This window comes from Rhinoderma darwinii, assembly GCF_050947455.1.
Source record: "Rhinoderma darwinii isolate aRhiDar2 chromosome 3 unlocalized genomic scaffold, aRhiDar2.hap1 SUPER_3_unloc_13, whole genome shotgun sequence".
Taxonomy (NCBI): domain Eukaryota; kingdom Metazoa; phylum Chordata; class Amphibia; order Anura; family Rhinodermatidae; genus Rhinoderma; species Rhinoderma darwinii.
This window is the reverse complement of record NW_027461738.1, coordinates 724718-748769: the sequence shown is the minus strand read 5'-3', so window position 1 is coordinate 748769 and position 24052 is coordinate 724718. Positions and strand designations below refer to the sequence as shown.

General features: G+C 38.1%; 14 non-coding genes across 14 annotated transcripts; all 14 read left to right on the top strand.

Moving 5' to 3' along the window:
• Window positions 1-404: 404 nt before the first annotated feature.
• TRNAS-CGA (transfer RNA serine (anticodon CGA)) lies at window positions 405-486 on the top strand. The gene has a single exon. It is a non-coding gene; the product is annotated as a tRNA-Ser (tRNA).
• Window positions 487-1959: 1473 nt separating this feature from the next.
• TRNAS-CGA (transfer RNA serine (anticodon CGA)) lies at window positions 1960-2041 on the top strand. The gene has a single exon. It is a non-coding gene; the product is annotated as a tRNA-Ser (tRNA).
• Window positions 2042-3514: 1473 nt separating this feature from the next.
• On the top strand, window positions 3515-3596 carry TRNAS-CGA (transfer RNA serine (anticodon CGA)). Its single transcript has one exon. It is a non-coding gene; the product is annotated as a tRNA-Ser (tRNA).
• Window positions 3597-5069: 1473 nt separating this feature from the next.
• On the top strand, window positions 5070-5151 carry TRNAS-CGA (transfer RNA serine (anticodon CGA)). Its single transcript has one exon. It is a non-coding gene; the product is annotated as a tRNA-Ser (tRNA).
• A 1473-nt stretch (window positions 5152-6624) lies between these two features.
• TRNAS-CGA (transfer RNA serine (anticodon CGA)) lies at window positions 6625-6706 on the top strand. The gene has a single exon. It is a non-coding gene; the product is annotated as a tRNA-Ser (tRNA).
• Window positions 6707-8179: 1473 nt separating this feature from the next.
• Window positions 8180-8261, top strand: TRNAS-CGA (transfer RNA serine (anticodon CGA)). Its single transcript has one exon. It is a non-coding gene; the product is annotated as a tRNA-Ser (tRNA).
• Window positions 8262-9734: 1473 nt separating this feature from the next.
• TRNAS-CGA (transfer RNA serine (anticodon CGA)) lies at window positions 9735-9816 on the top strand. Its single transcript has one exon. It is a non-coding gene; the product is annotated as a tRNA-Ser (tRNA).
• A 1474-nt stretch (window positions 9817-11290) lies between these two features.
• On the top strand, window positions 11291-11372 carry TRNAS-CGA (transfer RNA serine (anticodon CGA)). The gene has a single exon. It is a non-coding gene; the product is annotated as a tRNA-Ser (tRNA).
• Window positions 11373-12845: 1473 nt separating this feature from the next.
• TRNAS-CGA (transfer RNA serine (anticodon CGA)) lies at window positions 12846-12927 on the top strand. Its single transcript has one exon. It is a non-coding gene; the product is annotated as a tRNA-Ser (tRNA).
• Window positions 12928-14405: 1478 nt separating this feature from the next.
• On the top strand, window positions 14406-14487 carry TRNAS-CGA (transfer RNA serine (anticodon CGA)). The gene has a single exon. It is a non-coding gene; the product is annotated as a tRNA-Ser (tRNA).
• A 1473-nt stretch (window positions 14488-15960) lies between these two features.
• Window positions 15961-16042, top strand: TRNAS-CGA (transfer RNA serine (anticodon CGA)). Its single transcript has one exon. It is a non-coding gene; the product is annotated as a tRNA-Ser (tRNA).
• A 1479-nt stretch (window positions 16043-17521) lies between these two features.
• TRNAS-UGA (transfer RNA serine (anticodon UGA)) lies at window positions 17522-17603 on the top strand. The gene has a single exon. It is a non-coding gene; the product is annotated as a tRNA-Ser (tRNA).
• Window positions 17604-19082: 1479 nt separating this feature from the next.
• TRNAS-UGA (transfer RNA serine (anticodon UGA)) lies at window positions 19083-19164 on the top strand. Its single transcript has one exon. It is a non-coding gene; the product is annotated as a tRNA-Ser (tRNA).
• Window positions 19165-22197: 3033 nt separating this feature from the next.
• Window positions 22198-22279, top strand: TRNAS-UGA (transfer RNA serine (anticodon UGA)). The gene has a single exon. It is a non-coding gene; the product is annotated as a tRNA-Ser (tRNA).
• The last annotated feature ends 1773 nt before the right edge of the window (window positions 22280-24052 follow it).

Here is a 24052-nt window from a genome sequence, read left to right as displayed (position 1 = left end):
CACAATGGATGTTAAGCTTACTGGTCTATAATTACTTTGTATTGAACTTACTACTTATAGAAAACTCAATGACATTCATGGGGTCTCTGTCACCAATGAAAAACCCGATAGATTTTTAATCGCCTATAAAGAATTTGATTCATCATATACTTTAGTTATGTAAACTTAAATAATAAACAAGTGAATAAACTAAAGAAACTGATAGCAAGGCACTGCTGAGAATTGAACTCAGGATCTCCTGTTTACTAGACAGGCACTTTAACCAACTAAGCCACAGGACCAAAGCACTTTTCTTCTCACGGTGTCCTACCACACAGCTCAGTTCAGAGCAAAAGACTGATCTCATATTTTAAGCTAGCCCCTTAGGTGTAGTTGCCAGAAGTCTTAACAGTCAGGGTACATAAGTTGTGATGGCCGAGTGGTTAAGGCGTTGGATTCGAAATCCAATGGGGTCTCCCTGCACAGGTTCAAGTCCTGTTCACAACGTTCTATTTTAAGAAGAGAACTTCCAGAAACATATTAAAGTTTGTCACCTATAGAAAGAGTTATTTTAATTCCATCCTCTTTGTCACTGATTAATTACATTAATAATAGTGGTTCCAGCTGTGCCCCTGGCTTACAACTCTGAAAAGCGAGCAATATTTACAGTATAAATCACTATAACTACAGCATCCCATTTGTCCAGACTTTTATTTTTCTCTTGATAAATACAAATCAGGTTGGTTGGACAACTTCTGCCCTTAGTAAATCTCTGCTTGCTGTAAATTATAATACTATTTTCTGTCAAATACTCCTGTATATAGTCCCTTAAATGGACTCTGTCACCAGTTTATCAATTCCCAATTTCCTAACTAGCCTAATAGGCGCTATGATGCTGATAACTACAGTGTGATTTGTTGTTTTTTGTTTTAAAAACGTTTATTTGCAAAGTTATGAGCATTTATTTATATATACTAATGTAGCTCTAATAGCCAAATAGGAGATGACTCCTTTTTACTCTGGGCAGCTAATGTTTTCTGTATGACGCTGTCCAATCAGCATACAACTTCTCCCCCTTCCCTGTCCAGCAACACAGTGTGATCATATAGTACGTCCATTCCCGACTGTGTTTTCAACAGGTGATATCTTCGGTTCTGTCACAGCTAGAACTGTGATTTTGGTGTATTATGAAAGAGTAGAATCCAGTCTTTCAAATGCCACCAAATCTGCTTTTTTAGGTGGCCCACAGCCCGAGATATGGCTGTTTGAATTGATCCCCCTTCCCTGTAGCTTGAGTTTCACAATGTGTGTGAAGCAGCTTCATGCTGATAGGACAGCATCAGATGCTGAGAGTCAGCTCCACCTCAGGAGAATTGCTGCTGTTACCTCCCAGATGTCTAATAAAGGCTAAATTACATATTTAGAAAATGCTCATAACTTTGCAAATAATAAACATTTTTTTACTACAAATCACCCTGTAGTTATCAGCAGCAAAGCACCTATTAGACTAGTTAGGAGTTAGGGACCTGATAAACTGGTAACAGAGTCCCTTTAAGAGCTCTTCAAAAGTTTTTCCCACAATGGATGTTAAGCTTACTGGTCTATAATTACTTTGTATTGAACTTACTACTTATAGAAAACTCAATGACATTCATGGGGTCTCTGTCACCAATGAAAAACCCGATAGATTTTTAATCGCCTATAAAGAATTTGATTCATCATATACTTTAGTTATGTAAACTTAAATAATAAACAAGTGAATAAACTAAAGAAACTGATAGCAAGGCACTGCTGAGAATTGAACTCAGGATCTCCTGTTTACTAGACAGGCACTTTAACCAACTAAGCCACAGGACCAAAGCACTTTTCTTCTCACGGTGTCCTACCACACAGCTCAGTTCAGAGCAAAAGACTGATCTCATATTTTAAGCTAGCCCCTTAGGTGTAGTTGCCAGAAGTCTTAACAGTCAGGGTACATAAGTTGTGATGGCCGAGTGGTTAAGGCGTTGGATTCGAAATCCAATGGGGTCTCCCTGCACAGGTTCAAGTCCTGTTCACAACGTTCTATTTTAAGAAGAGAACTTCCAGAAACATATTAAAGTTTGTCACCTATAGAAAGAGTTATTTTAATTCCATCCTCTTTGTCACTGATTAATTACATTAATAATAGTGGTTCCAGCTGTGCCCCTGGCTTACAACTCTGAAAAGCGAGCAATATTTACAGTATAAATCACTATAACTACAGCATCCCATTTGTCCAGACTTTTATTTTTCTCTTGATAAATACAAATCAGGTTGGTTGGACAACTTCTGCCCTTAGTAAATCTCTGCTTGCTGTAAATTATAATACTATTTTCTGTCAAATACTCCTGTATATAGTCCCTTAAATGGACTCTGTCACCAGTTTATCAATTCCCAATTTCCTAACTAGCCTAATAGGCGCTATGATGCTGATAACTACAGTGTGATTTGTTGTTTTTTGTTTTAAAAACGTTTATTTGCAAAGTTATGAGCATTTATTTATATATACTAATGTAGCTCTAATAGCCAAATAGGAGATGACTCCTTTTTACTCTGGGCAGCTAATGTTTTCTGTATGACGCTGTCCAATCAGCATACAACTTCTCCCCCTTCCCTGTCCAGCAACACAGTGTGATCATATAGTACGTCCATTCCCGACTGTGTTTTCAACAGGTGATATCTTCGGTTCTGTCACAGCTAGAACTGTGATTTTGGTGTATTATGAAAGAGTAGAATCCAGTCTTTCAAATGCCACCAAATCTGCTTTTTTAGGTGGCCCACAGCCCGAGATATGGCTGTTTGAATTGATCCCCCTTCCCTGTAGCTTGAGTTTCACAATGTGTGTGAAGCAGCTTCATGCTGATAGGACAGCATCAGATGCTGAGAGTCAGCTCCACCTCAGGAGAATTGCTGCTGTTACCTCCCAGATGTCTAATAAAGGCTAAATTACATATTTAGAAAATGCTCATAACTTTGCAAATAATAAACATTTTTTTACTACAAATCACCCTGTAGTTATCAGCAGCAAAGCACCTATTAGACTAGTTAGGAGTTAGGGACCTGATAAACTGGTAACAGAGTCCCTTTAAGAGCTCTTCAAAAGTTTTTCCCACAATGGATGTTAAGCTTACTGGTCTATAATTACTTTGTATTGAACTTACTACTTATAGAAAACTCAATGACATTCATGGGGTCTCTGTCACCAATGAAAAACCCGATAGATTTTTAATCGCCTATAAAGAATTTGATTCATCATATACTTTAGTTATGTAAACTTAAATAATAAACAAGTGAATAAACTAAAGAAACTGATAGCAAGGCACTGCTGAGAATTGAACTCAGGATCTCCTGTTTACTAGACAGGCACTTTAACCAACTAAGCCACAGCACCAAAGCACTTTTCTTCTCACGGTGTCCTACCACACAGCTCAGTTCAGAGCAAAAGACTGATCTCATATTTTAGGCTAGCCCCTTAGGTGTAGTTGCCAGAAGTCTTAACAGTCAGGGTACATAAGTTGTGATGGCCGAGTGGTTAAGGCGTTGGAATCGAAATCCAATGGGGTCTCCCTGCACAGGTTCAAGTCCTGTTCACAACGTTCTATTTTAAGAAGAGAACTTCCAGAAACATATTAAAGTTTGTCACCTATAGAAAGAGTTATTTTAATTCCATCCTCTTTGTCACTGATTAATTACATTAATAATAGTGGTTCCAGCTGTGCCCCTGGCTTACAACTCTGAAAAGCGAGCAATATTTACAGTATAAATCACTATAACTACAGCATCCCATTTGTCCAGACTTTTATTTTTCTCTTGATAAATACAAATCAGGTTGGTTGGACAACTTCTGCCCTTAGTAAATCTCTGCTTGCTGTAAATTATAATACTATTTTCTGTCAAATACTCCTGTATATAGTCCCTTAAATGGACTCTGTCACCAGTTTATCAATTCCCAATTTCCTAACTAGCCTAATAGGCGCTATGATGCTGATAACTACAGTGTGATTTGTTGTTTTTTGTTTTAAAAACGTTTATTTGCAAAGTTATGAGCATTTATTTATATATACTAATGTAGCTCTAATAGCCAAATAGGAGATGACTCCTTTTTACTCTGGGCAGCTAATGTTTTCTGTATGACGCTGTCCAATCAGCATACAACTTCTCCCCCTTCCCTGTCCAGCAACACAGTGTGATCATATAGTACGTCCATTCCCGACTGTGTTTTCAACAGGTGATATCTTCGGTTCTGTCACAGCTAGAACTGTGATTTTGGTGTATTATGAAAGAGTAGAATCCAGTCTTTCAAATGCCACCAAATCTGCTTTTTTAGGTGGCCCACAGCCCGAGATATGGCTGTTTGAATTGATCCCCCTTCCCTGTAGCTTGAGTTTCACAATGTGTGTGAAGCAGCTTCATGCTGATAGGACAGCATCAGATGCTGAGAGTCAGCTCCACCTCAGGAGAATTGCTGCTGTTACCTCCCAGATGTCTAATAAAGGCTAAATTACATATTTAGAAAATGCTCATAACTTTGCAAATAATAAACATTTTTTTACTACAAATCACCCTGTAGTTATCAGCAGCAAAGCACCTATTAGACTAGTTAGGAGTTAGGGACCTGATAAACTGGTAACAGAGTCCCTTTAAGAGCTCTTCAAAAGTTTTTCCCACAATGGATGTTAAGCTTACTGGTCTATAATTACTTTGTATTGAACTTACTACTTATAGAAAACTCAATGACATTCATGGGGTCTCTGTCACCAATGAAAAACCCGATAGATTTTTAATCGCCTATAAAGAATTTGATTCATCATATACTTTAGTTATGTAAACTTAAATAATAAACAAGTGAATAAACTAAAGAAACTGATAGCAAGGCACTGCTGAGAATTGAACTCAGGATCTCCTGTTTACTAGACAGGCACTTTAACCAACTAAGCCACAGCACCAAAGCACTTTTCTTCTCACGGTGTCCTACCACACAGCTCAGTTCAGAGCAAAAGACTGATCTCATATTTTAGGCTAGCCCCTTAGGTGTAGTTGCCAGAAGTCTTAACAGTCAGGGTACATAAGTTGTGATGGCCGAGTGGTTAAGGCGTTGGAATCGAAATCCAATGGGGTCTCCCTGCACAGGTTCAAGTCCTGTTCACAACGTTCTATTTTAAGAAGAGAACTTCCAGAAACATATTAAAGTTTGTCACCTATAGAAAGAGTTATTTTAATTCCATCCTCTTTGTCACTGATTAATTACATTAATAATAGTGGTTCCAGCTGTGCCCCTGGCTTACAACTCTGAAAAGCGAGCAATATTTACAGTATAAATCACTATAACTACAGCATCCCATTTGTCCAGACTTTTATTTTTCTCTTGATAAATACAAATCAGGTTGGTTGGACAACTTCTGCCCTTAGTAAATCTCTGCTTGCTGTAAATTATAATACTATTTTCTGTCAAATACTCCTGTATATAGTCCCTTAAATGGACTCTGTCACCAGTTTATCAATTCCCAATTTCCTAACTAGCCTAATAGGCGCTATGATGCTGATAACTACAGTGTGATTTGTTGTTTTTTGTTTTAAAAACGTTTATTTGCAAAGTTATGAGCATTTATTTATATATACTAATGTAGCTCTAATAGCCAAATAGGAGATGACTCCTTTTTACTCTGGGCAGCTAATGTTTTCTGTATGACGCTGTCCAATCAGCATACAACTTCTCCCCCTTCCCTGTCCAGCAACACAGTGTGATCATATAGTACGTCCATTCCCGACTGTGTTTTCAACAGGTGATATCTTCGGTTCTGTCACAGCTAGAACTGTGATTTTGGTGTATTATGAAAGAGTAGAATCCAGTCTTTCAAATGCCACCAAATCTGCTTTTTTAGGTGGCCCACAGCCCGAGATATGGCTGTTTGAATTGATCCCCCTTCCCTGTAGCTTGAGTTTCACAATGTGTGTGAAGCAGCTTCATGCTGATAGGACAGCATCAGATGCTGAGAGTCAGCTCCACCTCAGGAGAATTGCTGCTGTTACCTCCCAGATGTCTAATAAAGGCTAAATTACATATTTAGAAAATGCTCATAACTTTGCAAATAATAAACATTTTTTTACTACAAATCACCCTGTAGTTATCAGCAGCAAAGCACCTATTAGACTAGTTAGGAGTTAGGGACCTGATAAACTGGTAACAGAGTCCCTTTAAGAGCTCTTCAAAAGTTTTTCCCACAATGGATGTTAAGCTTACTGGTCTATAATTACTTTGTATTGAACTTACTACTTATAGAAAACTCAATGACATTCATGGGGTCTCTGTCACCAATGAAAAACCCGATAGATTTTTAATCGCCTATAAAGAATTTGATTCATCATATACTTTAGTTATGTAAACTTAAATAATAAACAAGTGAATAAACTAAAGAAACTGATAGCAAGGCACTGCTGAGAATTGAACTCAGGATCTCCTGTTTACTAGACAGGCACTTTAACCAACTAAGCCACAGCACCAAAGCACTTTTCTTCTCACGGTGTCCTACCACACAGCTCAGTTCAGAGCAAAAGACTGATCTCATATTTTAGGCTAGCCCCTTAGGTGTAGTTGCCAGAAGTCTTAACAGTCAGGGTACATAAGTTGTGATGGCCGAGTGGTTAAGGCGTTGGATTCGAAATCCAATGGGGTCTCCCTGCACAGGTTCAAGTCCTGTTCACAACGTTCTATTTTAAGAAGAGAACTTCCAGAAACATATTAAAGTTTGTCACCTATAGAAAGAGTTATTTTAATTCCATCCTCTTTGTCACTGATTAATTACATTAATAATAGTGGTTCCAGCTGTGCCCCTGGCTTACAACTCTGAAAAGCGAGCAATATTTACAGTATAAATCACTATAACTACAGCATCCCATTTGTCCAGACTTTTATTTTTCTCTTGATAAATACAAATCAGGTTGGTTGGACAACTTCTGCCCTTAGTAAATCTCTGCTTGCTGTAAATTATAATACTATTTTCTGTCAAATACTCCTGTATATAGTCCCTTAAATGGACTCTGTCACCAGTTTATCAATTCCCAATTTCCTAACTAGCCTAATAGGCGCTATGATGCTGATAACTACAGTGTGATTTGTTGTTTTTTGTTTTAAAAACGTTTATTTGCAAAGTTATGAGCATTTATTTATATATACTAATGTAGCTCTAATAGCCAAATAGGAGATGACTCCTTTTTACTCTGGGCAGCTAATGTTTTCTGTATGACGCTGTCCAATCAGCATACAACTTCTCCCCCTTCCCTGTCCAGCAACACAGTGTGATCATATAGTACGTCCATTCCCGACTGTGTTTTCAACAGGTGATATCTTCGGTTCTGTCACAGCTAGAACTGTGATTTTGGTGTATTATGAAAGAGTAGAATCCAGTCTTTCAAATGCCACCAAATCTGCTTTTTTAGGTGGCCCACAGCCCGAGATATGGCTGTTTGAATTGATCCCCCTTCCCTGTAGCTTGAGTTTCACAATGTGTGTGAAGCAGCTTCATGCTGATAGGACAGCATCAGATGCTGAGAGTCAGCTCCACCTCAGGAGAATTGCTGCTGTTACCTCCCAGATGTCTAATAAAGGCTAAATTACATATTTAGAAAATGCTCATAACTTTGCAAATAATAAACATTTTTTTACTACAAATCACCCTGTAGTTATCAGCAGCAAAGCACCTATTAGACTAGTTAGGAGTTAGGGACCTGATAAACTGGTAACAGAGTCCCTTTAAGAGCTCTTCAAAAGTTTTTCCCACAATGGATGTTAAGCTTACTGGTCTATAATTACTTTGTATTGAACTTACTACTTATAGAAAACTCAATGACATTCATGGGGTCTCTGTCACCAATGAAAAACCCGATAGATTTTTAATCGCCTATAAAGAATTTGATTCATCATATACTTTAGTTATGTAAACTTAAATAATAAACAAGTGAATAAACTAAAGAAACTGATAGCAAGGCACTGCTGAGAATTGAACTCAGGATCTCCTGTTTACTAGACAGGCACTTTAACCAACTAAGCCACAGCACCAAAGCACTTTTCTTCTCACGGTGTCCTACCACACAGCTCAGTTCAGAGCAAAAGACTGATCTCATATTTTAGGCTAGCCCCTTAGGTGTAGTTGCCAGAAGTCTTAACAGTCAGGGTACATAAGTTGTGATGGCCGAGTGGTTAAGGCGTTGGATTCGAAATCCAATGGGGTCTCCCTGCACAGGTTCAAGTCCTGTTCACAACGTTCTATTTTAAGAAGAGAACTTCCAGAAACATATTAAAGTTTGTCACCTATAGAAAGAGTTATTTTAATTCCATCCTCTTTGTCACTGATTAATTACATTAATAATAGTGGTTCCAGCTGTGCCCCTGGCTTACAACTCTGAAAAGCGAGCAATATTTACAGTATAAATCACTATAACTACAGCATCCCATTTGTCCAGACTTTTATTTTTCTCTTGATAAATACAAATCAGGTTGGTTGGACAACTTCTGCCCTTAGTAAATCTCTGCTTGCTGTAAATTATAATACTATTTTCTGTCAAATACTCCTGTATATAGTCCCTTAAATGGACTCTGTCACCAGTTTATCAATTCCCAATTTCCTAACTAGCCTAATAGGCGCTATGATGCTGATAACTACAGTGTGATTTGTTGTTTTTTGTTTTAAAAACGTTTATTTGCAAAGTTATGAGCATTTATTTATATATACTAATGTAGCTCTAATAGCCAAATAGGAGATGACTCCTTTTTACTCTGGGCAGCTAATGTTTTCTGTATGACGCTGTCCAATCAGCATACAACTTCTCCCCCTTCCCTGTCCAGCAACACAGTGTGATCATATAGTACGTCCATTCCCGACTGTGTTTTCAACAGGTGATATCTTCGGTTCTGTCACAGCTAGAACTGTGATTTTGGTGTATTATGAAAGAGTAGAATCCAGTCTTTCAAATGCCACCAAATCTGCTTTTTTAGGTGGCCCACAGCCCGAGATATGGCTGTTTGAATTGATCCCCCTTCCCTGTAGCTTGAGTTTCACAATGTGTGTGAAGCAGCTTCATGCTGATAGGACAGCATCAGATGCTGAGAGTCAGCTCCACCTCAGGAGAATTGCTGCTGTTACCTCCCAGATGTCTAATAAAGGCTAAATTACATATTTAGAAAATGCTCATAACTTTGCAAATAATAAACATTTTTTTACTACAAATCACCCTGTAGTTATCAGCAGCAAAGCACCTATTAGACTAGTTAGGAGTTAGGGACCTGATAAACTGGTAACAGAGTCCCTTTAAGAGCTCTTCAAAAGTTTTTCCCACAATGGATGTTAAGCTTACTGGTCTATAATTACTTTGTATTGAACTTACTACTTATAGAAAACTCAATGACATTCATGGGGTCTCTGTCACCAATGAAAAACCCGATAGATTTTTAATCGCCTATAAAGAATTTGATTCATCATATACTTTAGTTATGTAAACTTAAATAATAAACAAGTGAATAAACTAAAGAAACTGATAGCAAGGCACTGCTGAGAATTGAACTCAGGATCTCCTGTTTACTAGACAGGCACTTTAACCAACTAAGCCACAGCACCAAAGCACTTTTCTTCTCACGGTGTCCTACCACACAGCTCAGTTCAGAGCAAAAGACTGATCTCATATTTTAGGCTAGCCCCTTAGGTGTAGTTGCCAGAAGTCTTAACAGTCAGGGTACATAAGTTGTGATGGCCGAGTGGTTAAGGCGTTGGATTCGAAATCCAATGGGGTCTCCCTGCACAGGTTCAAGTCCTGTTCACAACGTTCTATTTTAAGAAGAGAACTTCCAGAAACATATTAAAGTTTGTCACCTATAGAAAGAGTTATTTTAATTCCATCCTCTTTGTCACTGATTAATTACATTAATAATAGTGGTTCCAGCTGTGCCCCTGGCTTACAACTCTGAAAAGCGAGCAATATTTACAGTATAAATCACTATAACTACAGCATCCCATTTGTCCAGACTTTTATTTTTCTCTTGATAAATACAAATCAGGTTGGTTGGACAACTTCTGCCCTTAGTAAATCTCTGCTTGCTGTAAATTATAATACTATTTTCTGTCAAATACTCCTGTATATAGTCCCTTAAATGGACTCTGTCACCAGTTTATCAATTCCCAATTTCCTAACTAGCCTAATAGGCGCTATGATGCTGATAACTACAGTGTGATTTGTTGTTTTTTGTTTTAAAAACGTTTATTTGCAAAGTTATGAGCATTTATTTATATATACTAATGTAGCTCTAATAGCCAAATAGGAGATGACTCCTTTTTACTCTGGGCAGCTAATGTTTTCTGTATGACGCTGTCCAATCAGCATACAACTTCTCCCCCTTCCCTGTCCAGCAACACAGTGTGATCATATAGTACGTCCATTCCCGACTGTGTTTTCAACAGGTGATATCTTCGGTTCTGTCACAGCTAGAACTGTGATTTTGGTGTCTTATGAAAGAGTAGAATCCAGTCTTTCAAATGCCACCAAATCTGCTTTTTTAGGTGGCCCACAGCCCGAGATATGGCTGTTTGAATTGATCCCCCTTCCCTGTAGCTTGAGTTTCACAATGTGTGTGAAGCAGCTTCATGCTGATAGGACAGCATCAGATGCTGAGAGTCAGCTCCACCTCAGGAGAATTGCTGCTGTTACCTCCCAGATGTCTAATAAAGGCTAAATTACATATTTAGAAAATGCTCATAACTTTGCAAATAATAAAAAATTTTTTTACTACAAATCACCCTGTAGTTATCAGCAGCAAAGCACCTATTAGACTAGTTAGGAGTTAGGGACCTGATAAACTGGTAACAGAGTCCCTTTAAGAGCTCTTCAAAAGTTTTTCCCACAATGGATGTTAAGCTTACTGGTCTATAATTACTTTGTATTGAACTTACTACTTATAGAAAACTCAATGACATTCATGGGGTCTCTGTCACCAATGAAAAACCCGATAGATTTTTAATCGCCTATAAAGAATTTGATTCATCATATACTTTAGTTATGTAAACTTAAATAATAAACAAGTGAATAAACTAAAGAAACTGATAGCAAGGCACTGCTGAGAATTGAACTCAGGATCTCCTGTTTACTAGACAGGCACTTTAACCAACTAAGCCACAGCACCAAAGCACTTTTCTTCTCACGGTGTCCTACCACACAGCTCAGTTCAGAGCAAAAGACTGATCTCATATTTTAGGCTAGCCCCTTAGGTGTAGTTGCCAGAAGTCTTAACAGTCAGGGTACATAAGTTGTGATGGCCGAGTGGTTAAGGCGTTGGAATCGAAATCCAATGGGGTCTCCCTGCACAGGTTCAAGTCCTGTTCACAACGTTCTATTTTAAGAAGAGAACTTCCAGAAACATATTAAAGTTTGTCACCTATAGAAAGAGTTATTTTAATTCCATCCTCTTTGTCACTGATTAATTACATTAATAATAGTGGTTCCAGCTGTGCCCCTGGCTTACAACTCTGAAAAGCGAGCAATATTTACAGTATAAATCACTATAACTACAGCATCCCATTTGTCCAGACTTTTATTTTTCTCTTGATAAATACAAATCAGGTTGGTTGGACAACTTCTGCCCTTAGTAAATCTCTGCTTGCTGTAAATTATAATACTATTTTCTGTCAAATACTCCTGTATATAGTCCCTTAAATGGACTCTGTCACCAGTTTATCAATTCCCAATTTCCTAACTAGCCTAATAGGCGCTATGATGCTGATAACTACAGTGTGATTTGTTGTTTTTTGTTTTAAAAACGTTTATTTGCAAAGTTATGAGCATTTATTTATATATACTAATGTAGCTCTAATAGCCAAATAGGAGATGACTCCTTTTTACTCTGGGCAGCTAATGTTTTCTGTATGACGCTGTCCAATCAGCATACAACTTCTCCCCCTTCCCTGTCCAGCAACACAGTGTGATCATATAGTACGTCCATTCCCGACTGTGTTTTCAACAGGTGATATCTTCGGTTCTGTCACAGCTAGAACTGTGATTTTGGTGTATTATGAAAGAGTAGAATCCAGTCTTTCAAATGCCACCAAATCTGCTTTTTTAGGTGGCCCACAGCCCGAGATATGGCTGTTTGAATTGATCCCCCTTCCCTGTAGCTTGAGTTTCACAATGTGTGTGAAGCAGCTTCATGCTGATAGGACAGCATCAGATGCTGAGAGTCAGCTCCACCTCAGGAGAATTGCTGCTGTTACCTCCCAGATGTCTAATAAAGGCTAAATTACATATTTAGAAAATGCTCATAACTTTGCAAATAATAAACATTTTTTTACTACAAATCACCCTGTAGTTATCAGCAGCAAAGCACCTATTAGACTAGTTAGGAGTTAGGGACCTGATAAACTGGTAACAGAGTCCCTTTAAGAGCTCTTCAAAAGTTTTTCCCACAATGGATGTTAAGCTTACTGGTCTATAATTACTTTGTATTGAACTTACTACTTATAGAAAACTCAATGACATTCATGGGGTCTCTGTCACCAATGAAAAACCCGATAGATTTTTAATCGCCTATAAAGAATTTGATTCATCATATACTTTAGTTATGTAAACTTAAATAATAAACAAGTGAATAAACTAAAGAAACTGATAGCAAGGCACTGCTGAGAATTGAACTCAGGATCTCCTGTTTACTAGACAGGCACTTTAACCAACTAAGCCACAGCACCAAAGCACTTTTCTTCTCACGGTGTCCTACCACACAGCTCAGTTCAGAGCAAAAGACTGATCTCATATTTTAGGCTAGCCCCTTAGGTGTAGTTGCCAGAAGTCTTAACAGTCAGGGTACATAAGTTGTGATGGCCGAGTGGTTAAGGCGTTGGATTCGAAATCCAATGGGGTCTCCCTGCACAGGTTCAAGTCCTGTTCACAACGTTCTATTTTAAGAAGAGAACTTCCAGAAACATATTAAAGTTTGTCACCTATAGAAAGAGTTATTTTAATTCCATCCTCTTTGTCACTGATTAATTACATTAATAATAGTGGTTCCAGCTGTGCCCCTGGCTTACAACTCTGAAAAGCGAGCAATATTTACAGTATAAATCACTATAACTACAGCATCCCATTTGTCCAGACTTTTATTTTTCTCTTGATAAATACAAATCAGGTTGGTTGGACAACTTCTGCCCTTAGTAAATCTCTGCTTGCTGTAAATTATAATACTATTTTCTGTCAAATACTCCTGTATATAGTCCCTTAAATGGACTCTGTCACCAGTTTATCAATTCCCAATTTCCTAACTAGCCTAATAGGCGCTATGATGCTGATAACTACAGTGTGATTTGTTGTTTTTTGTTTTAAAAACGTTTATTTGCAAAGTTATGAGCATTTATTTATATATACTAATGTAGCTCTAATAGCCAAATAGGAGATGACTCCTTTTTACTCTGGGCAGCTAATGTTTTCTGTATGACGCTGTCCAATCAGCATACAACTTCTCCCCCTTCCCTGTCCAGCAACACAGTGTGATCATATAGTACACTGCGTCCATTCCCGACTGTGTTTTCAACAGGTGATATCTTCGGTTCTGTCACAGCTAGAACTGTGATTTTGGTGTCTTATGAAAGAGTAGAATCCAGTCTTTCAAATGCCACCAAATCTGCTTTTTTAGGTGGCCCACAGCCCGAGATATGGCTGTTTGAATTGATCCCCCTTCCCTGTAGCTTGAGTTTCACAATGTGTGTGAAGCAGCTTCATGCTGATAGGACAGCATCAGATGCTGAGAGTCAGCTCCACCTCAGGAGAATTGCTGCTGTTACCTCCCAGATGTCTAATAAAGGCTAAATTACATATTTAGAAAATGCTCATAACTTTGCAAATAATAAACATTTTTTTACTACAAATCACCCTGTAGTTATCAGCAGCAAAGCACCTATTAGACTAGTTAGGAGTTAGGGACCTGATAAACTGGTAACAGAGTCCCTTTAAGAGCTCTTCAAAAGTTTTTCCCACAATGGATGTTAAGCTTACTGGTCTATAATTACTTTGTATTGAACTTACTACTTATAGAAAACTCAATGACATTCATGGGGTCTCTGTCACCAATGAAAAACCCGATAGATTTTTAATCGCCTATAACGAATTTGATTCATCATATACTTTAGTTATGTAAACTTAAATAATAAACAAGTGAATAAACTAAAGAAACTGATAGCAAGGCACTGCTGAGAATTGAACTCAGGATCTCCTGTTTACTAGACAGGCACTTTAACCAACTAAGCCACAGCACCAAAGCACTTTTCTTCTCACGGTGTCCTACCACACAGCTCAGTTCAGAGCAAAAGACTGATCTCATATTTTAGGCTAGCCCCTTAGGTGTAGTTGCCAGAAGTCTTAACAGTCAGGGTACATAAGTTGTGATGGCCGAGTGGTTAAGGCGTTGGATCCGAAATCCAATGGGGTCTCCCTGCACAGGTTCAAGTCCTGTTCACAACATTCTATTTTAAGAAGAGAACTTCCAGAAACATATTAAAGTTTGTCACCTATAGAAAGAGTTATTTTAATTCCATCCTCTTTGTCACTGATTAATTACATTAATAATAGTGGTTCCAGCTGTGCCCCTGGCTTACAACTCTGAAAAGCGAGCAATATTTACAGTATAAATCACTATAACTACAGCATCCCATTTGTCCAGACTTTTATTTTTCTCTTGATAAATACAAATCAGGTTGGTTGGACAACTTCTGCCCTTAGTAAATCTCTGCTTGCTGTAAATTATAATACTATTTTCTGTCAAATACTCCTGTATATAGTCCCTTAAATGGACTCTGTCACCAGTTTATCAATTCCCAATTTCCTAACTAGCCTAATAGGCGCTATGATGCTGATAACTACAGTGTGATTTGTTGTTTTTTGTTTTAAAAACGTTTATTTGCAAAGTTATGAGCATTTATTTATATATACTAATGTAGCTCTAATAGCCAAATAGGAGATGACTCCTTTTTACTCTGGGCAGCTAATGTTTTCTGTATGACGCTGTCCAATCAGCATACAACTTCTCCCCCTTCCCTGTCCAGCAACACAGTGTGATCATATAGTACGTCCATTCCCGACTGTGTTTTCAACAGGTGATATCTTCGGTTCTGTCACAGCTAGAACTGTGATTTTGGTGTATTATGAAAGAGTAGAATCCAGTCTTTCAAATGCCACCAAATCTGCTTTTTTAGGTGGCCCACAGCCCGAGATATGGCTGTTTGAATTGATCCCCCTTCCCTGTAGCTTGAGTTTCACAATGTGTGTGAAGCAGCTTCATGCTGATAGGACAGCATCAGATGCTGAGAGTCAGCTCCACCTCAGGAGAATTGCTGCTGTTACCTCCCAGATGTCTAATAAAGGCTAAATTACATATTTAGAAAATGCTCATAACTTTGCAAATAATAAACATTTTTTTACTACAAATCACCCTGTAGTTATCAGCAGCAAAGCACCTATTAGACTAGTTAGGAGTTAGGGACCTGATAAACTGGTAACAGAGTCCCTTTAAGAGCTCTTCAAAAGTTTTTCCCACAATGGATGTTAAGCTTACTGGTCTATAATTACTTTGTATTGAACTTACTACTTATAGAAAACTCAATGACATTCATGGGGTCTCTGTCACCAATGAAAAACCCGATAGATTTTTAATCGCCTATAACGAATTTGATTCATCATATACTTTAGTTATGTAAACTTAAATAATAAACAAGTGAATAAACTAAAGAAACTGATAGCAAGGCACTGCTGAGAATTGAACTCAGGATCTCCTGTTTACTAGACAGGCACTTTAACCAACTAAGCCACAGCACCAAAGCACTTTTCTTCTCACGGTGTCCTACCACACAGCTCAGTTCAGAGCAAAAGACTGATCTCATATTTTAGGCTAGCCCCTTAGGTGTAGTTGCCAGAAGTCTTAACAGTCAGGGTACATAAGTTGTGATGGCCGAGTGGTTAAGGCGTTGGATTCGAAATCCAATGGGGTCTCCCTGCACAGGTTCAAGTCCTGTTCACAACGTTCTATTTTAAGAAGAGAACTTCCAGAAACATATTAAAGTTTGTCACCTATAGAAAGAGTTATTTTAATTCCATCCTCTTTGTCACTGATTAATTACATTAATAATAGTGGTTCCAGCTGTGCCCCTGGCTTACAACTCTGAAAAGCGAGCAATATTTACAGTATAAATCACTATAACTACAGCATCCCATTTGTCCAGACTTTTATTTTTCTCTTGATAAATACAAATCAGGTTGGTTGGACAACTTCTGCCCTTAGTAAATCTCTGCTTGCTGTAAATTATAATACTATTTTCTGTCAAATACTCCTGTATATAGTCCCTTAAATGGACTCTGTCACCAGTTTATCAATTCCCAATTTCCTAACTAGCCTAATAGGCGCTATGATGCTGATAACTACAGTGTGATTTGTTGTTTTTTGTTTTAAAAACGTTTATTTGCAAAGTTATGAGCATTTATTTATATATACTAATGTAGCTCTAATAGCCAAATAGGAGATGACTCCTTTTTACTCTGGGCAGCTAATGTTTTCTGTATGACGCTGTCCAATCAGCATACAACTTCTCCCCCTTCCCTGTCCAGCAACACAGTGTGATCATATAGTACACTGCGTCCATTCCCGACTGTGTTTTCAACAGGTGATATCTTCGGTTCTGTCACAGCTAGAACTGTGATTTTGGTGTCTTATGAAAGAGTAGAATCCAGTCTTTCAAATGCCACCAAATCTGCTTTTTTAGGTGGCCCACAGCCCGAGATATGGCTGTTTGAATTGATCCCCCTTCCCTGTAGCTTGAGTTTCACAATGTGTGTGAAGCAGCTTCATGCTGATAGGACAGCATCAGATGCTGAGAGTCAGCTCCACCTCAGGAGAATTGCTGCTGTTACCTCCCAGATGTCTAATAAAGGCTAAATTACATATTTAGAAAATGCTCATAACTTTGCAAATAATAAACATTTTTTTTACTACAAATCACCCTGTAGTTATCAGCAGCAAAGCACCTATTAGACTAGTTAGGAGTTAGGGACCTGATAAACTGGTAACAGAGTCCCTTTAAGAGCTCTTCAAAAGTTTTTCCCACAATGGATGTTAAGCTTACTGGTCTATAATTACTTTGTATTGAACTTACTACTTATAGAAAACTCAATGACATTCATGGGGTCTCTGTCACCAATGAAAGACCCGATAGATTTTTAATCGCCTATAAAGAATTTGATTCATCATATACTTTCGTTATGTAAACTTAAATAATAAACAAGTGAATAAACTAAAGCAACTGATAGCAAGGCACTGCTGAGAATTGAACTCAGGTTCTCCTGTTTACTAGACAGGCACTTTAACCAACTTAGCCACAGCACCAAAGCACTTTTCTTCTCACGGTGTCCTACCACACAGCTCAGTTCAGAGCAAAAGACTGATCTCATATTTTAGGCTAGCCCCTTAGGTGTAGTTGGCAGAAGTCTTAACAGTCAGGGTACATAAGTTGTGATGGCCGAGTGGTTCAGGCGTTGGATTTGAAATCCAATGGGGTCTCCCTGCACAGGTTCAAGTCCTGTTCACAACATTCTATTTTAAGAAGAGAACTTCCAGAAACATATTAAAGTTTGTCACCTATAGAAAGAGTTATTTTAATTCCATCCTCTTTGTCACTGATTAATTACATTAATAATAGTGGTTCCAGCTGTGCCCCTGGCTTACAACTCTGAAAAGCGAGCAATATTTACAGTATAAATCACTATAACTACAGCATCCCATTTGTCCAGACTTTTATTTTTCTCTTGATAAATACAAATCAGGTTGGTTGGACAACTTCTGCCCTTAGTAAATCTCTGCTTGCTGTAAATTCTAATACTATTTTCTGTCAAATACTCCTGTATATAGTCCCTTAAATGGACTCTGTCACCAGTTTATCAATTCCCAATTTCCTAACTAGCCTAATAGGCGCTATGATGCTGATAACTACAGTGTGATTTGTTGTTTTTTGTTTTAAAAACGTTTATTTGCAAAGTTATGAGCATTTATTTATATATACTAATGTAGCTCTAATAGCCAAATAGGAGATGACTCCTTTTTACTCTGGGCAGCTAATGTTTTCTGTATGACGCTGTCCAATCAGCATACAACTTCTCCCCCTTCCCTGTCCAGCAACACAGTGTGATCATATAGTACACTGCGTCCATTCCCGACTGTGTTTTCAACAGGTGATATCTTCGGTTCTGTCACAGCTAGAACTGTGATTTTGGTGTCTTATGAAAGAGTAGAATCCAGTCTTTCAAATGCCACCAAATCTGCTTTTTTAGGTGGCCCACAGCCCGAGATATGGCTGTTTGAATTGATCCCCCTTCCCTGTAGCTTGAGTTTCACAATGTGTGTGAAGCAGCTTCATGCTGATAGGACAGCATCAGATGCTGAGAGTCAGCTCCACCTCAGGAGAATTGCTGCTGTTACCTCCCAGATGTCTAATAAAGGCTAAATTACATATTTAGAAAATGCTCATAACTTTGCAAATAATAAACATTTTTTTTACTACAAATCACCCTGTAGTTATCAGCAGCAAAGCACCTATTAGACTAGTTAGGAGTTAGGGACCTGATAAACTGGTAACAGAGTCCCTTTAAGAGCTCTTCAAAAGTTTTTCCCACAATGGATGTTAAGCTTACTGGTCTATAATTACTTTGTATTGAACTTACTACTTATAGAAAACTCAATGACATTCATGGGGTCTCTGTCACCAATGAAAAACCCGATAGATTTTTAATCGCCTATAAAGAATTTGATTCATCATATACTTTCGTTATGTAAACTTAAATAATAAACAAGTGAATAAACTAAAGCAACTGATAGCAAGGCACTGCTGAGAATTGAACTCAGGTTCTCCTGTTTACTAGACAGGCACTTTAACCAACTTAGCCACAGCACCAAAGCACTTTTCTTCTCACGGTGTCCTACCACACAGCTCAGTTCAGAGCAAAAGACTGATCTCATATTTTAGGCTAGCCCCTTAGGTGTAGTTGGCAGAAGTCTTAACACTCAGTGTACATAAGTTGTGATGGCCGAGTGGTTAAGGCGTTGGATTTGAAATCCAATGGGGTCTCCCTGCACAGGTTCAAGTCCTGTTCACAACGTTCTATTTTAAGAAGAGAACTACCAGAAACATATTAAAGTTTGTCACCTATAGAAAGAGTTATTTTAATTCCATCCTCTTTGTCACTGATTAATTACATTAATAATAGTGGTTCCAGCTGTGCCCCTGGCTTACAACTCTGAAAAGCAAGCAATATTTACAGTATAAATCACTATAACTACAGCATCCCATTTGTCCAGACTTTTATTTTTCTCTTGATAAATACAAATCAGGTTGGTTGGACAACTTCTGCCCTTAGTAAATCTCTGCTTGCTGTCAATTATAATACTATTTTCTGTCACATACTCCTGTATATATTCCCTTAAATGGACTCTGTCACCAGTTTATCAATTCCCAATTTCCTAACTAGCCTAATAGGCGCTATGATGCTGATAACTACAGTGTGATTTGTTGTTTTTTGTTTTAAAAACGTTTATTTGCAAAGTTATGAGCATTTATTTATATATACTAATGTAGCTCTAATAGCCAAATAGGAGATGACTCCTTTTTACTCTGGGCAGCTAATGTTTTCTGTATGACGCTGTCCAATCAGCATACAACTTCTCCCCCTTCCCTGTCCAGCAACACAGTGTGATCATATAGTACACTGCGTCCATTCCCGACTGTGTTTTCAACAGGTGATATCTTCGGTTCTGTCACAGCTAGAACTGTGATTTTGGTGTCTTAAGAAAGAGTAGAATCCAGTCTTTCAAATGCCACAAAAATCTGCTTTTTTAGGTGGCCCACAGCCCGAGATATGGCTGTTTGAATTGATCCCCCTTCCCTGTAGCTTGAGTTTCACAATTTGTGTGAAGCAGCTTCATGCTGATAGGACAGCATCAGATGCTGAGAGTCAGCTCCACCTCAGGAGAATTGCTGCTGTTACCTCCCAGATGTCTAATAAAGGCTAAATTACATATTTAGAAAATGCTCATAACTTTGCAAATAATAAACATTTTTTTACTACAAATCACCCTGTAGTTATCAGCAGCAAAGCACCTATTAGACTAGTTAGGAGTTAGGGACCTGATAAACTGGTAACAGAGTCCCTTTAAGAGCTCTTCAAAAGTTTTTCCCACAATGGATGTTAAGCTTACTGGTCTATAATTACTTTGTATTGAACTTACTACTTATAGAAAACTCAATGACATTCATGGGGTCTCTGTCACCAATGAAAAACCCGATGGATTTTTAATCGCCTATAAAGAATTTGATTCATCATATACTTTAGTTATGTAAACTTAAATAATAAACAAGTGAATAAACTAAAGCAACTGATAGCAAGGCACTGCTGAGAATTGAACTCAGGATCTCCTGTTTATTAGACAGGCACTTTAACCAACTAAGCCACAGCACCAAAGCACTTTTCTTCTCACGGTGTCCTACCACACAGCTCAGTTCAGAGCAAAAGACTGATCTCATATTTTAGGCTAGCCCCTTAGGTGTAGTTGCCAGAAGTCTTAACAGTCCGGGTACATAAGTTGTGATGGCCGAGTGGTTAAGGCGTTGGATTTGAAATCCACACAGGTTCAAGTCCTGTTCACAACGTTCTATTTTAAGAAGAGAACTTCCAGAAACATATTAAAGTTTGTCACCTATGGAAAGAGTTATTTCAATTCCATCCTCTTTGTCACTGATTAATTACATTAATAATAGTGGTTCCAGCTGTGCCCCTGGCTTACAACTCTGAAAAGCGAGCAATATTTAGAGTATAAATCACTATAACTACAGCATCCCATTTGTCCAGACTTTTATTTTTCTCTTGATAAATACAAATCAGGTTGGTTGGAAAACTTCTTCCCTTAGTAAATCTCTGCTTGCTGTCAATTATAATACTATTTTCTGTCACATACTCCTGCCCTTAGTAAATTCATTCCCTTAAATGGACTCTGTCACCAGTTTATCAATTCCCAATTTCCTAACTAGCCTAATAGGTGCTGTGATGCTGATAACTACAGTGTGATTTGTTGTTTTTTGTTTTAAAAACGTTTATTTGCAAAGTTATGAGCATTTATTTATATATACTAATGTAGCTCTAATAGCCAAATAGGAGATGACTCCTTTTTACTCTGGGCAGCTAATGTTTTCTGTATGACGCTGTCCAATCAGCATACAACTTCTCCCCCTTCCCTGTCCAGCAACACAGTGTGATCATATAGTACACTGCGTCCATTCCCGACTGTGTTTCAACAGGTGATATCTTCGGTTCTGTCACAGCTAGAACTGTGATTTTGGTGTCATATGAAAGAGTAGAATCCAGTCTTTCAAATGCCACCAAATCTGCTTTTTTAGGTGGCCCACAGCCCGAGATATGGCTGTTTGAATTAATCCCCCTTCCCTGTAGCTTGAGTTTCACAATGTGTGTGAAGCAGCTTCATGCTGATAGGACAGCATCAGATGCTGAGAGTCAGCTCCACCTCAGGAGAATTGCTGCTGTTACCTCCCAGATGTCTAATAAAGGCTAAATTACATATTTAGAAAATGCTCATAACTTTGCAAATAATAAACATTTTTTTACTACAAATCACCCTGTAGTTATCAGCAGCAAAGCACCTATTAGACTAGTTAGGAGTTAGGGACCTGATAAACTGGTAACAGAGTCCCTTTAAGAGCTCTTCAAAAGTTTTTCCCACAATGGATGTTAAGCTTACTGGTCTATAATTACTTTGTATTGAACGTACTAATTATAGAAAACTCAATGACATTCATGGGGTCTCTGTCACCAATGAAAAACCCGATAGATTTTTAATCGCCTATAAATAATTTGATTAATCATATACTTTAGTTATGTAAACTTAAATAATAAGCAAGTGAATAAACTAAAGCAACTGATAGCAAGGCACTGCTGAGTTTTGAACTCAGGATCTCCTGTTTACTAGACAGGCACTTTAACCAACTAAGCCACAGCACCAAAGCACTTTTCTTCTCACGGTGTCCTACCACACAGCTCAGTTCAGAGCAAAAGACTGATCTCATATTTTAGGCTAGCCCCTTAGGTGTAGTTGCCAGAAGTCTTAACAGTCAGGGTACATAAGTTGTGATGGCCGAGTGGTTAAGGCGTTGGATTTGAAATCCAATGGGGTCTCCCTGCACAGGTTCAAGTCCTGTTCACAACGTTCTATTTTAAGAAGAGAACTTCCAGAAACATATTAAAGTTTGTCACCTATAGAAAGAGTTATTTTAATTCCATCCTCTTTATCACTGATTAATTACATTAATAATAGTGGTTCCAGCTGTGCCCCTGGCTTACAACTCTGAAAAGCGAGCAATATTTAGAGTATAAATCACTATAACTACAGCATCCCATTTGTCCAGACTTTTATTTTCCTCTTGATAAAAACAAATCAGGTTGGTTGGACAACTTCTGTCCTTAGTAAATCTCTGCTTGCTGTCAATTATAATACTATTTTCTGTCACATACTCCTGTATATAGTCCCTTAAATGGACTCTGTCACCAGTTTATCAATTCCCAATTTCCTAACTAGCCTAATAGGCGCTATGATGCTGATAACTACAGTGTGATTTGTTTTTTTTTTTAAAAAAACGTTTATTTGCAAAGTTATGAGCATTTATTTATATATACTAATGTAGCTCTAATAGCCAAATAGGAGATGACTCCTTTTTACTCTGGGCAGCTAATGTTTTCTGTATGACGCTGTCCAATCAGCATACAACTTCTCCCCCTTCCCTGTCCAGCAACACAGTGTGATCATATAGTACACTGCGTCCATTCCCGACTGTGTTTTCAACAGGTGATATCTTCGGTTCTGTCACAGCTAGAACTGTGATTTTGGTGTCTTATGAAAGAGCAGAATCCAGTCTTTCAAATGCCACCAAATCTGCTTTTTTAGGTGGCCCACAGCCCGAGATATGGCTGTTTGAATTGATCCCCCTTCCCTGTAGCTTGAGTTTCACAATGTGTGTGAAGCAGCTTCATGCTGATAGGACAGCATCAGATGCTGAGAGTCAGCTCCACCTCAGGAGAATTGCTGCTGTTACCTCCCAGATGTCTAATAAAGGCTAAATTACATATTTAGAAAATGCTCATAACTTTGCAAATAATAAACATTTTTTTACTACAAATCACCCTGTAGTTATCAGCAGCAAAGCACCTATTAGACTAGTTAGGAGTTAGGGACCTGATAAACTGGTAACAGAGTCCCTTTAAGAGCTCTTCAAAAGTTTTTCCCACAATGGATGTTAAGCTTACTGGTCTATAATTACTTTGTATTGAACGTACTAATTATAGAAAACTCAATGACATTCATGGGGTCTCTGTCACCAATGAAAAACCCGATAGATTTTTAATCGCCTATAAATAATTTGATTAATCATATACTTTAGTTATGTAAACTTAAATAATAAGCAAGTGAATAAACTAAAGCAACTGATAGCAAGGCACTGCTGAGTTTTGAACTCAGGATCTCCTGTTTACTAGACAGGCACTTTAACCAACTAAGCCACAGCACCAAAGCACTTTTCTTCTCACGGTGTCCTACCACACAGCTCAGTTCAGAGCAAAAGACTGATCTCATATTTTAGGCTAGCCCCTTAGGTGTAGTTGCCAGAAGTCTTAACAGTCCGGGTACATAAGTTGTGATGGCCGAGTGGTTAAGGCGTTGGATTTGAAATCCACACAGGTTCAAGTCCTGTTCACAACGTTCTATTTTAAGAAGAGAACTTCCAGAAACATATTAAAGTTTGTCACCTATGGAAAGAGTTATTTCAATTTCATCCTCTTTGTCACTGATTAATTACATTAATAATAGTGGTTCCAGCTGTGCCCCTGGCTTACAACTCTGAAAAGCGAGCAATATTTAGAGTATAAATCACTATAACTACAGCATCCCATTTGTCCAGACTTTTATTTTTCTCTTGATAAATACAAA